The 12,144-nt window shown below is 41.9% G+C and overlaps 1 long non-coding RNA gene across 1 annotated transcript; it reads right to left on the bottom strand.

The window, feature by feature from the left end:
- Positions 1-4,913: 4,913 nt before the first annotated feature.
- On the bottom strand, positions 4,914-5,947 carry LOC110369590. The gene is made up of 3 exons (XR_002429204.2): positions 5,827-5,947; positions 5,677-5,740; positions 4,914-5,306 (listed from the first exon to the last, which is right to left on the bottom strand). It is a non-coding gene; the product is annotated as an uncharacterized LOC110369590 (long non-coding RNA).
- Positions 5,948-12,144: the final 6,197 nt, after the last annotated feature.

Below are 12,144 nucleotides of genomic sequence, written 5' to 3'. Positions count from 1 at the left end.
CGTCTGCGAACTTCAGGAGCTTGACAGACTGATGACTGGAGGTGCAGCTGTTGGTGTACAGGGAGAAGAGCAGAGGAGAAAGAACACAGCCCTGGGGGGAACCAGTGCTGATGAGCTGTGAGTCAGAGACATGTTTTCCCAGCTTCACATGCCGCTTCCTGTCAGACAGAAAGTCTGTGATCCATCTGCAGGTGAAGTCGGGCACATTCAGCTGGGAGAGCTTCTCCTGAAGCAGAGCTGGGATGATTGTATTGAAGGCAGAGCTGAAATCCACAAACAGGATCCTGGCGTAGGTTCCTGCAGAGTCTACTGGAGAATGAAACAGCCTAATACCAAACAATACACATGGTATAATTCAGCCAATAATGGCCAATGCTCAAGGTTAGACTTTTGGTTCATTTCTACCAACCTGATAAATGCAGTCCATAAATGTGAAATATTGGCATCACCTTTAATAGATCTCTGTGGCATTTAAATTTCCTTTCAATTTGACAGATGAAGATGATTTCCCCCTCTTTATGGAAGTTCAATAACAGCCTTTTAGACAATGAGGAGTTCTGTAACCAAACTAAAAACGTCCTACAGGGAATTAAGCAATTAAAAATGTCTCATTTAAATAAATGGGAGTGGTTTAAATTTAAAATTAAAGATATTACCATTCTAAGGAGCAAACATATCTCTAAAATAAAAAAGAAAGAAAAACAGGACATTATAAAGGATATGAACAGACTATGTAAAACGGACTTATCTTTAGATGAACAAGCTGAATTAAATAGCCTTCAAAACCAATTGGACAATCTGTATTTAGAGATAGCAAAAGGACCATTTATACGCTCTAAAGCTCGCTGGCTTGAAGAAGGTGAAAAAAACACTTTCTATTTCTTTGGTTTAGAAAAACAAAGACAAACAGAAAAGAAAATTAATAAGTTACGTATTGATAAGAAAAGTATTGATAACCAGGATGAAGTTAACGAGGAAATAAACTTTTATATAAAAAAAACTGTATTCAACCAAATTTTCAGTAGACCATTGTCAAATATTTTTTTGAAAAAAATTGGGAAATGTAGGAATATAATTGATGGGAATTATGACAACCTCAAAATTGAAGAGCTAGATTTAGCAATTGCCATCCGTCCGTTTTCTTCTGCTTGTCAGGTCGCGGGGGTAGCAGCTTCAGTAGGGAGGCCCAGACGTCCCTCTCCCCAGCCACTTGGGCCAGCTCCTCCTTGGGAATCCCAAGGCGTTCCCAGGCCAGCCGGTAGACATAGTCCCTCCAGCGTGTCCTGGGCCTTCCCCTGGGTCTCCTCCCGGTGGGACGTGCCCGGAACACCTCACCAGGGAGGCATCCTAACCAGATGCCCGAGCCACCTCAACTGGCTCCTCTCGACATGGAGGAACAGCGGCTCTACTCTGAGTCCTCCCCGGATGACTGAGCCAAGGACCGCGGAACCGGTAGGGCCGGTAGGGCCGGTAGGGCCGCGGCCCTACCTACTTTTGATGATCAAACATGTAAAATAATATATATAAATAAAATTAAATTATTCAATAGCTATTTTTTCAAATGCACAATAGTCTATGGCAGCAGCATCATTCTCCAATGAGAAAGCGATAAATCATCCCATCTAAAAATGTATAGGGTAGTTCACTGCTATTGTTTTCATCCGGGTTTTTCGCGTATGCGCGACCGGTAGGCAAAAGGCGAACACAATGGCGGACGCAAACAGAGAAACTGCTCCAGACAGCCGCAGAAGCGGCTGCTGCTGCTGTAGCAGCCGCTTCTGCGGCCCGTGTAGCGATCGCCACCTCCCCTCCGCCGCTATTTAAGTAGAACAATGACTAGAGCAGAATTAAGTTGTATTTACCGGAGATGAAGTGTAGACTGCAAATTCTGTCGTAGTATGTTGGCTCCCCCAGTCAGAGTGTCTCCCTGCGCTCTTTTCATTGAAAATATCCATTTCTTTCTTCGTCCTTCCTCCTTCGGTAAACGACAGAAACGTACATCCAACGATTTGGAATGCCTCTGTGTGCAACCGGGAGCACAACAAGTCGTAGGCATTGCTTAGATTCCAAAAATAAACTAACTAAAAGTACGCTCTAAATCACCCGTTTTGTCATGTAGTAGACGAGAACAGTACTGTTTGTGTCTACACGCCGGACCTGGACGTAGCGCTGACGTCACGCGTGAACTACCCTATTGGCTGATTGTGTCATGTGATGTAAACAAAATGACCGCTACTTTGTTTGCTTCGTTAGCTTAGCTAGCTTTAAGGCTGTGTCCACTGCAAGTGCTGAGAGGTGTTTCTCGTCCCTCCGTCGTATCAAGACTTATCTGAGATCAACAATGACCCAGAAAAGACTAAATAGCTTGATGTGCGCCAACACACAGGGATCTTTTGACCATAGTGGATGCTTGGAGGATAGGACTTCATCCAGCATAATGACAGACGGAGACACATTTTCGGGAATATTTAGAGCAGGGGTGAGTTTGACTTTTCTTTTTAAAGTATTTTTATTCTGTAAATATTGTGTTAGCTGTAATATAATGATTGTAAGTGGAAATAAATCCGGGGCGTGTGTGCTGGAACGTCATAAAAAAAGTTAAATAAATGGGTAGTTCACTTTCATCCGGGTTTTTCGCGCATGCGCGCCGGACTGATGGGCCCGACCAATTTGAAATGCTTTCCGCGGTCCATGGACTGAGCTCCTCACCCTATCTCTAAGGGAGAGGCCAGACACACTACGGAGAAAACTCATTTCGGCTGCTTGTATCCGGGATCTCGTTCTTTTGGTCACGACCCAAAGTTCATGACCTTAGATGAGGGTAAGGAACGTAGATCGACCGGTAAATCGAGAGCTTCGCCTTTTGGCTCAGCTCTCTCTTCACCACAACGATCGGTACAGCGCCCGCTTCACAACAGACGCCGCACCAATCCGCCTGTCGATCTCCCGCTCCATCTTCCCCTCATTCATGAACAAGACCCCAAGATACTTGAACTCCTCCACTAGGGGCAGCACATCCTCTCCAACTCGGAGAAGGCACTCTACCCTTTTCCGGTTCAAGACCATGGTCTCAGATCAGTGTTGCCAACTCCTCAGTAAGGAAAGTAGCTATTGGCTCTGCTAAAAGTCGCTAGAAGTCGTCATCGCCTAATTTGCATAATCTGCCACGTGACGTGATGTGCATGGTTTTGGTGCTGTGGGAGACATAACGTTGTTAGAGAAAGACAAAAAGTGAGTGAAAACTCTCAGGATATATAGAGCTACTTTTTTCTGTCCATTAATGTTTGTTTATTTATTTATTCATTTATTAAAATTAATATGTATTTTATTACTATACTAACCCTCCTCCTTTACCCGGGCTTGGGACCGGCAAAGTGAAACAGAGACACTATGGCGGAGTTACAATTTTTTTCTTTTCTTTTTTTTTTTTACTTTTTTTTATAACTTTTTGGGGTTTTTTTCCCTTGTGGTCCACTAAGGAGCCTGCAAATCATGGTAAAACATGAACATTTGGAACCATAACATTAACATTAGCAATCTAAATGAAACAAAAAAGACAACAAAGAATCAATGAGCAAATAATGGTACTTTTTTTAAAAACTAATAAGACTTCCCTCCACACACAGGCAGTGCTTGCCAACTCACAGAAAGAGTGGGTCATCGTCCTGTTGGTCAAGGCTCTCTATGGCAGGCTCAGCAACTGAGGGAGCTGACTTAAATGAGTAAGCAGCTGATGTGCCAAATAGCTGCAAAACATGCTCAGGCAGCTGGTGCTCATAACAAGCCTCACCAGACAGCTTCAGTCCATATCGGATGTACAGGATGGAATTAAGTGTCTGCAAAGACATCCGATTTCTAAGTTTGTTTTTTACCACACTCATTTGACTAAACACCCTCTCAACATCAGCATTTGAGTGTGGCAAGGACAATGCAAACACAGCAGCCATGGCAAGTTCTTGAAACGGGTTCATACCAGCAGTCCAAACTTCACTCCAGAATCCAAGTGTGTTTTTTGTCTCGTTCCATTTACTGAGATGGATGACACGCCATTGCTGGACAATTTTGTCGATGTCAATAGATGAGTAGCCAAGGAGCTTGGTTACATTTTCTATTTCTCCAACGCTTTTATTGTGGTTTAGAGTTACCTCCACACTGAAAACTGACATGTACTGCAATGCCTCGATGTTGTCTGGAAGTCTCATCCTCAGCTCATTAGTGAGGGAGATGGTGAAGGCTACACACCGCTTTCGAACATTATTTTCATCTTCAGGCGCAAGGTGGAACTCAGCTGCCTTTGACTCAAAAAGATAACCAAGGTATGGTTTGGGACTAATATAACCATCTATTGGCCCTTTGAGTACATCAACTTTTGCCAGTGGATTCAGCACCCTGATGCTCACAGACTTGATCAGGCTAACCAAGCTGTCCAGTAGCTTAAGAGGATCTACATGCTCTCCCTCAAAAGCCTTGATGGCCAGCTGTACCTCACCCAGCACTGATTTCAGAAATGTGAGATACAACCTGTTTTGAGGATCATTTTACATGGAGTATAAAACCTCAGCCATGTAGCAGTGCTCACTGGACTTGGTGACTTCAAAATGCAGTCTGAGCTCCTCCCACTGGTTCAAAATGCGTGAAACCGCCGGTTCAATAGAGAGCCAACGTGTGGCATACACCTTGGTGATCTGTAAAGGTTTCTCCCCACAGTTGATGGTCTCATAAATGGCTTTGTAGGCCTCCCTGCGCTTTGGAGACACTGAAAACCAATTATAGGTCTCTCGTATTAAGTACTCTATGCTACGGGGGATGGTGTCATTAGAAGCATGTGTAACATATACGTGGGGTATCAGAAGATAAATGGTTCGGTTTAAGGAGGTGTTGAAAGAGTAAATAATGACACAAAGGCAGATGCTTATATTTGGTGTTGGTACCATATATTATGTGAAACAAAAAAAAACAACAAACAACCAATATCCAAAATATTTACAATCTGCAGACAAGTTAGTTTTCACAGTGCACGTCAGATAATTCAGTTCCATAGACTCCGTAGTTCACAGAATTTAACAAAATAAAACATAATCAGGAGTACTCAAAACATTGCATCTAAATAGAGAGAATGATTTGAGAGATGCAATCAGTCCATTATCCAAGTCTTAGTAATTGGACAGATGTGTAAAGGAAAATGGAGGGGTTGAGCAAAGCTGCAGCAGCCTCCTACCAGACCCACAGGATGAGGATGTATAGGGGCAGGTTCTGTTCCAGGTAGTAGCTCGCCATCAATTGACCCACAGCTGGGCTCACCTGGCCTGTATTAAATAACCAGGACCCATGGATTAACCACTATTCTCTTAATTTATCTACTGGCTAGTATTATAGTCTATATTCTGTGTACACATTAGGAATATCTAAAACATTCCATTCAATACAATTGATATTCTTGTCATTCAATGTATAAACAACAACTTAAATACTTAACAAAACATTAAGTTTGCATTTTCATTAAATAAAACTCAATAGGAGCAAATGGAACACAAATGCTACTAGCATTGCTAATGCTACCAGCCATCACAGCCCTATAGAATTATATTGAAAATGCTAATGCTATTAGCATTGAGCAAACAAAGCATTTCAGCACAATAGATAGCCATGCTATCTAGTGAACAACAACAGACTCACCAATTCCCGCAGATATTCAACACACCGTGGAACCGGATGGTTTCTAACCCCACGGCAGTAGACACTACAAATACAGTCTCATACTAGAATCAACAAGCATTTAAGATGGAAAAATCAGTGAATAAAAAGGTATTGTGTATAGAGACATACCAAGTGCAGCTGCTCCGGTGGCTTCCCCCTCACTACTGATTGGGGAAACTCACCTCAGCTTATAAAATGTGCCTGAACTTCATGATTGGTTAGACTACAGGGGTGTGTCTTGTGGTGTGTTCAGGTACTGGGAAAAACGACCAAGGGATTTTAACCTGGGTTACACATGACTTACAGCAAGCTGCAGAGAGTGGCACACACAGCGAATGAGGACCAAATCTTTGAGGCCATACTCCTCCTTCAGCACTTTATGGACTCCATTGTTAATCCCTGTCATAACAGAGGCATTGTCGGTTCCTATCCTCAGCAGTTTCTCTTTTATGAGACCACACTTCTCGAGAAAAGCCACAACAGCACAGGCTATAGATCTGGCATCTCCTCCCTCCAACTCAACCAGTCCCAGAAACATTGACACCATTGTCTGCTTGGTGACACTAAAGTACCTCATGACAACCCCCAGATACTTGGAAACACTAATATCCGTGGACTCATCGAGGAGGAGGCTAAAACGCTGGTCACCCACATCTGTAACTAATTTTTTTAGAAAATAAGGTGCTAAAACACCATTTATCATCTCCGTACACTTTGTCCTGTGCATTTTGAAGTGGGTAGCAGCAGTGGAGTCTGAGAATGCTGCTCTACATGCTTCTCCAATATGATCACATGCCAGCATGGAGCAGTGCTCAGCAATAGCTAATGCCATGGTGGCCTCAGCCTTCTTTGCAGAGTCTGCTTGTTTAATCATGAATGGCAGCTTGGTTTGTGTTGAACTGAAAGGCTTTGCCTTTTGAGTATGTTTTTGAGTTGCCATGTGTTTTTTTATGTCGCTAAGTTTGGCGTAGAAGTCATTCTTACAGTACAAGCAGTAAGCCCGTGTATCATCTCCAATAAACGGCTTCAACCAGCCTTTGAATTCAGGGTTTGATTACCACTCTTTTCTATATTTTTGAGTGTACAGTTTAGACTGAGACATAATGATTCTCACAGATCGACGTTTATCAGAGGAAAACACAACAGACACAGTGACTCGGTGACTGACTGTGGCTGTGTGAATCAAATGCCGTTATTTATTTAAGATAAAACATTTCAAATTCAGTTATTTATTTCAGACCAAATAAGATTTTACATTTACATCCCGCTCGCTCCCGCCTTAAATTAAAGCAGGGGCGGAGCGGCACCGCGTGATCATTTCGGCCGTCAATCCCGGCGCATGCGCGCTTCATTTGCAGTCTGGACGCTGAGGGTAAACATGCTGTGGCTCTGACTGCAGCGCTGAGAGGGACTCCTGCGGGAGCGGGAGAACGGGGTTGGGACAGGGGAGGCGCCCCACGGCAGCAGCTGCCGCTGGAGGACAAGAGTAGGAACGATATGTGCTTTCACGTAAGAGTCTCCAAAAGCCGCCAGTGACACCGGAAAAGTCGCCAGATTTGTCGCTAGTCGCTTTTTCGAAAAAGAGTCGCTGGAGGGGTCTGAAAAGTCGCTAAATATAGCGACAAAGTCGCTGAGTTGGCAACACTGTCTCAGATTTGGAGGCACTGATCTTCATCCCGGCCGCTTCACACTCAGCTGCGAACCACTCTAGTGAGAGCTGTAGATCACGCCCTGATGAAGCCAATAGGACCACGTCATCCGCAAATAGCAGAGACGCAATCCTAAGGCCACCAAAACGGATCCCCTCAACACCTTGGCTGCACCTAGAAATTCTGTCCATAAAAGTTATGAACAGAATCGGTGACAAAGGTCAACCTTGGCGGAGTCCAACTCTCACCGGAAACGAGTCCGACTTACTGCCAGCAATGCAGACCAGACTCTGACACCGATCGTACAGAGACCTGACAGCCCTTATTAAAGGGCCCGGTACTCCATACTCCCAGAGTACCCCCCACAGGATCCCTTGGGGGACACGGTCGAATGCCTTCTCCAGATCCACAAAGCACATGTAGACTGGTTGGGCAAACTCCCATGCCCCCTCCAGGATCCTGCTGAGGGTGTAGAGCTGGTCCAGTGTTCCATGGCCAGGACGAAAACCACACTGTTCTTCCTGAATCCGAGATTCGACTATCCTACGGACCCTCCTTTCCAGAACCCCTGAAAAGACCTTACCAGGGAGGCTTAAGAGAGTGATTCCTCTGTAGTTGGAACACACCCTCCGGTCCCCCTTTTTAAATAGGGGACCAATACCCCAGCCTGCCAATCCAGGGGAACTGCCCCCGATGTCCACGCAATGCTGCAGACACAGCCCCACAACATCCAGAGCCTTAAGGTACTCAGGGCGAATCTCATCCCGAGGAGCTTTTTAACAACCTCGGCAACCTCAGCACCAGAGATGGGAGAACCCGACCCGGAGTCCCCAGGCTCTGCTTCTGCAATGGAAGACGTGTTGGTGAGATTAAGGAGGTCTTCGAAGTATTCCGCCCACCGACGCACAACGTCCCGAGAGGTAGAGTTATACATAACCATACTAGATTGATTACTGACCTGTTGGATTACAGAGACTTTATTCCTACAGACAGCTACATATTGTTCTTAGACCTTTTCAAAGCCTTTGACACACTTGAACACCCCTTTTTGCTAGAAACTTTACAGTTTCTGGGTTTTGGAAGCAAATTCTGTGACATAGTTAAAATGCTCTACAATGACATGAGTGGCATGGTCTCTCTAAACCCGGGAATAACTCCTGGATTTGAGATATCATGCGGAATCAGACAGGGTTGTCCCATTTCCCCAAAGCTTTTCATATTAGCGACACACCTGCTAGCTTTATTAATTAAAAACTCCAATGACATACAAGGTATCACAATTTTGAATAGAGAATTGAGAATAAGCCAATTTCCAGATGATACTTGCATCCTTTTAAAAGATAAATCAATGATAGATAAAGCCCTCAATACTATTTCCATCTTTCCACTGTCTGGGTTATCCCTTAATAATAAAATATGCAAACTACTCCCTATTCATACAAGTCCTGAACCCTCCATTGCCTCAATTAAAGTTTTAATTGAAGTAAAATACCTAGGGCTGGCAATATAAAAAAAACTTAATTAGAAGAGAAGATACAAATATTTCTAATCGTATTTTGGATATGAAAAAATCCCTTAGTCACTGGTTAACCAGAGACCTTACTATATTTGGCAGAACTGCTCTATCCAAAACTGAAGGTCTCGCCAAACTGATTTATCCATGCCAAACACAATAATAAAGCAAACACAATTATCTTTCAGTTTCTATGGAGGAATAAAATGCATTACATCAAAAAGTCTCAGTTGGTGAAAGATTATCATAAAGGTGGTATTAAAGCTCCAGACGTTGAATCAATGGTTGGCACCTTCAGAATTAACTGGATAAAATATTTTATGTTGCACTGAAATTCTATGTGGTATCACATTCCAAGATCCTTGTTTAATAAATTAGGAGGTTTAGACTTTATTCTAAAATGTGATTTTGAGGTAAACAGGATTCCAATTAAGCTGTCCAACTTCCACAAGCAGATTTTGCATTATTGGAAAATGATATTCACCCACAGCTTTTCTCACCATAACTCAACCCTATGGAACAATAGAGTAATAACACTTAATCATAAATCTATCTTCAAAAAGGAATGGTTCAACAAAGACATAATCTATGTTACTGATTTAAAGGATGATAACAGCAATATTTGAAATTATTCCGATTTAATAATATATACAGTATATTTAAATTGCTCTCTAAGAGAATATAACAAACTGTGTAAATCCATTCCATTGCCTTTAATTCACTTGATCAAAAATGTTATATAATATTTCCCCACCATTACTGTCCACTTTATTGATTACACAATGCAGTCTGTTTGATAAAAAAAAACGCAATAATAAATTCATTAGTATTTTTTTAAAGCCAGAAAATTTCATGATTATGATAGATTTATTTGGAAGGGAGATATTCCTGTTAGTTCAGATACAGTTGATAAAGCATTCTCAAAATTTGTTAAATGGCCTATTCTACCTAAAGTCAAAGAAACACACTTTAAAGTCACAAACAAAATTTATCCTGTGGCAGATTTTTTTTTTAAAAAAGATTTGGTTTTAAGGTGGATCAAAGTTCCTTTTGTAATGATAACAGTAAAACTCTTGAACATCTGTTTTACCTATGTCCTAAATGGAGAATTGCTAAATCCTCCTTTCATTGGTTTATCAATGACTTTAAAACCTTTTTTTCATCTCTTAAAAAGCTGAAAAGGACAGACATGCCAAAAATATTTATTTTGACTTCTCCCAACATCTGCTATTCTAATTGCGTTCATCTTTCTTTGTTCATATTTCTATGGCTCCTTCTATGTTTGATTTAAATAACTGTCTTGACATAAATCCCCTGCTATTTGTAATACTTTTCAACTGTAATTAATCTTCATCTATTCATGTACATTTTGCCGTCCTCTCTGAGAGTCTTTTCATGTCAATGTTAATTGGTTAGTAAAATAAAAAAAAATAAAAAATCAATCCACCTTATTTTCAATGGAAATACGGAGAGAGTGAGTTGACTTTTTTTGCATAGACATAATATAATATATATAATCTTATATAATGTCTATGGTTTTTTGTTCGAGACTTCTGGTGAGTCACTTCCTGTCACTGGCAACTAGCTGAAAAGCGACTCATGTAGCTACTTCGTACCAAATTACTTGTTATTATGACTTCGAGGTAGCCCAGGATTGTTTGTCCAGTTAGAGGCTGTCATAATAACTTTTATAAAGTTATACAATAAAAGATTTACAGTAAAATATATTTAGCCTGTCATAAGAGATAAAAGGCAGGGTTCATTTTTCATATGTTGGTTAATTATAAATCTATAAATAAGTCACAGTTCCAAGTTAAATATTTAAATAAGTTTAATATTAAGCTCCAAAGTAAATGTTTAGTTTGTAAACTAAACGTTTAATTTGGAGTTAAATATTTAATTTGAAAACTAAATGCTTGGTTTGTATCTTAATATATAGTTTACAAACTAAACATTTAGCTTTGTAATTAAATATTTAGTTTGAAACTATGACATTTACAAATCTATAACATGGTGAAAATCTTACTTTAAAAATGAAAACCCATTTTTTTCCTCTTATGACCTTAAAGAACCCAAAATATTGCTGTTAGAGTTTGAATGTGTAACCTTACAAATGGCATACCAGGTACTAGGACAGGGTGTTTGTACTAGAAACTGGAAGGAATGTGTGTGATATGAATATTTGAATGAGTATGATTAATAATGCAGGTGGTGCTCTATTAGCTTGGTGTTAACGTAGTTTTAAGTAGTCTTGATATGTTTTATGCTGTTTGCTAAACTGATTGTGTTATGCGGTCTTGTGTTTGACAGATGACAGCCACTGTGATGCAGAGGCTGACCAAACCGCTCCATAGTCAGAGTCACCTATGAATAAAGATGCTGACACTACAGGCACTGATGGATCACACCTAGGAGAAAAGAAGAAGAATGCATGTGGCTGGGAAAACGCTGGCTTCCTGGAGTATCTTCATTTTGGTGATGAAGTGACGGCAGACAGAGGCTTTACCATCGGAGATCTGTTGTTTGAGAGGCGATTTAACCTTGTTCTACCAGCATTCACTCATAAAAGGAGGACAGTTGTCTAATGAGGATGTAACTGCCACAAAGTGTCATACTCCTAGGTCTGGGTGCAAGTCTGCTTTTTCCCCTGTCTCTCCTCAGCAGGGCTGGACGAGCAGGTGCTTTACATCTGAGCTGATTACCACCCTTCATAAGGAGCTGAAACCAGGAGGAGGGCGTCAGTTTGTTAACGCTCATGCGTGATACAGACCGATCATCTTCCTAAGCCTAGATTCCTCGTGATACCTGAACCTAACCTCGCTCTTTGTTTCCTTCCTCCTAGAACTCTGGTTTCCAAGCCCAAGACCACTCCACAGAACCCACATAATTCTGAAGACTCCTCTGAGACGTTCCTAGCCAGCCTCCTGGAATCCGTGAAGCCTTGGACCCATACTCTGCGTAAGCCCTCCTGCCTGAGCTCGCCTGCCTGTCCACCCTTTGACATCACACCTGGAGAACACCTACTGGACCTACACCTTCCACCAGGCCCGCTAGACATCACCCTCCCAAGCCTAAACCAAGCCACCACCTCAGTGAGTTCCTGTGCTCTTCATTATTCCCATCATTCAAACCAGCACCTTCCAGTTGCTCACCTCTCACCTCACCTTTCTCAGCAGAACCCGGAAAACCCAGCCAGCCGACATCATCTCTGCTCAGACGACAACTTTTCAATAAAAACTATTTAACTGATTATTGCCTCCATGATTGCGCCCATTCAGAGTCTTC

The sequence above is a fragment of the Fundulus heteroclitus genome, chromosome 7 (assembly GCF_011125445.2).
Source record: "Fundulus heteroclitus isolate FHET01 chromosome 7, MU-UCD_Fhet_4.1, whole genome shotgun sequence".
NCBI classification, from domain to species: Eukaryota; Metazoa; Chordata; class Actinopteri; order Cyprinodontiformes; family Fundulidae; genus Fundulus; species Fundulus heteroclitus.
Note: the sequence above shows the minus strand (reverse complement) of the source record. Positions and strands in the feature narration are given on the sequence as shown.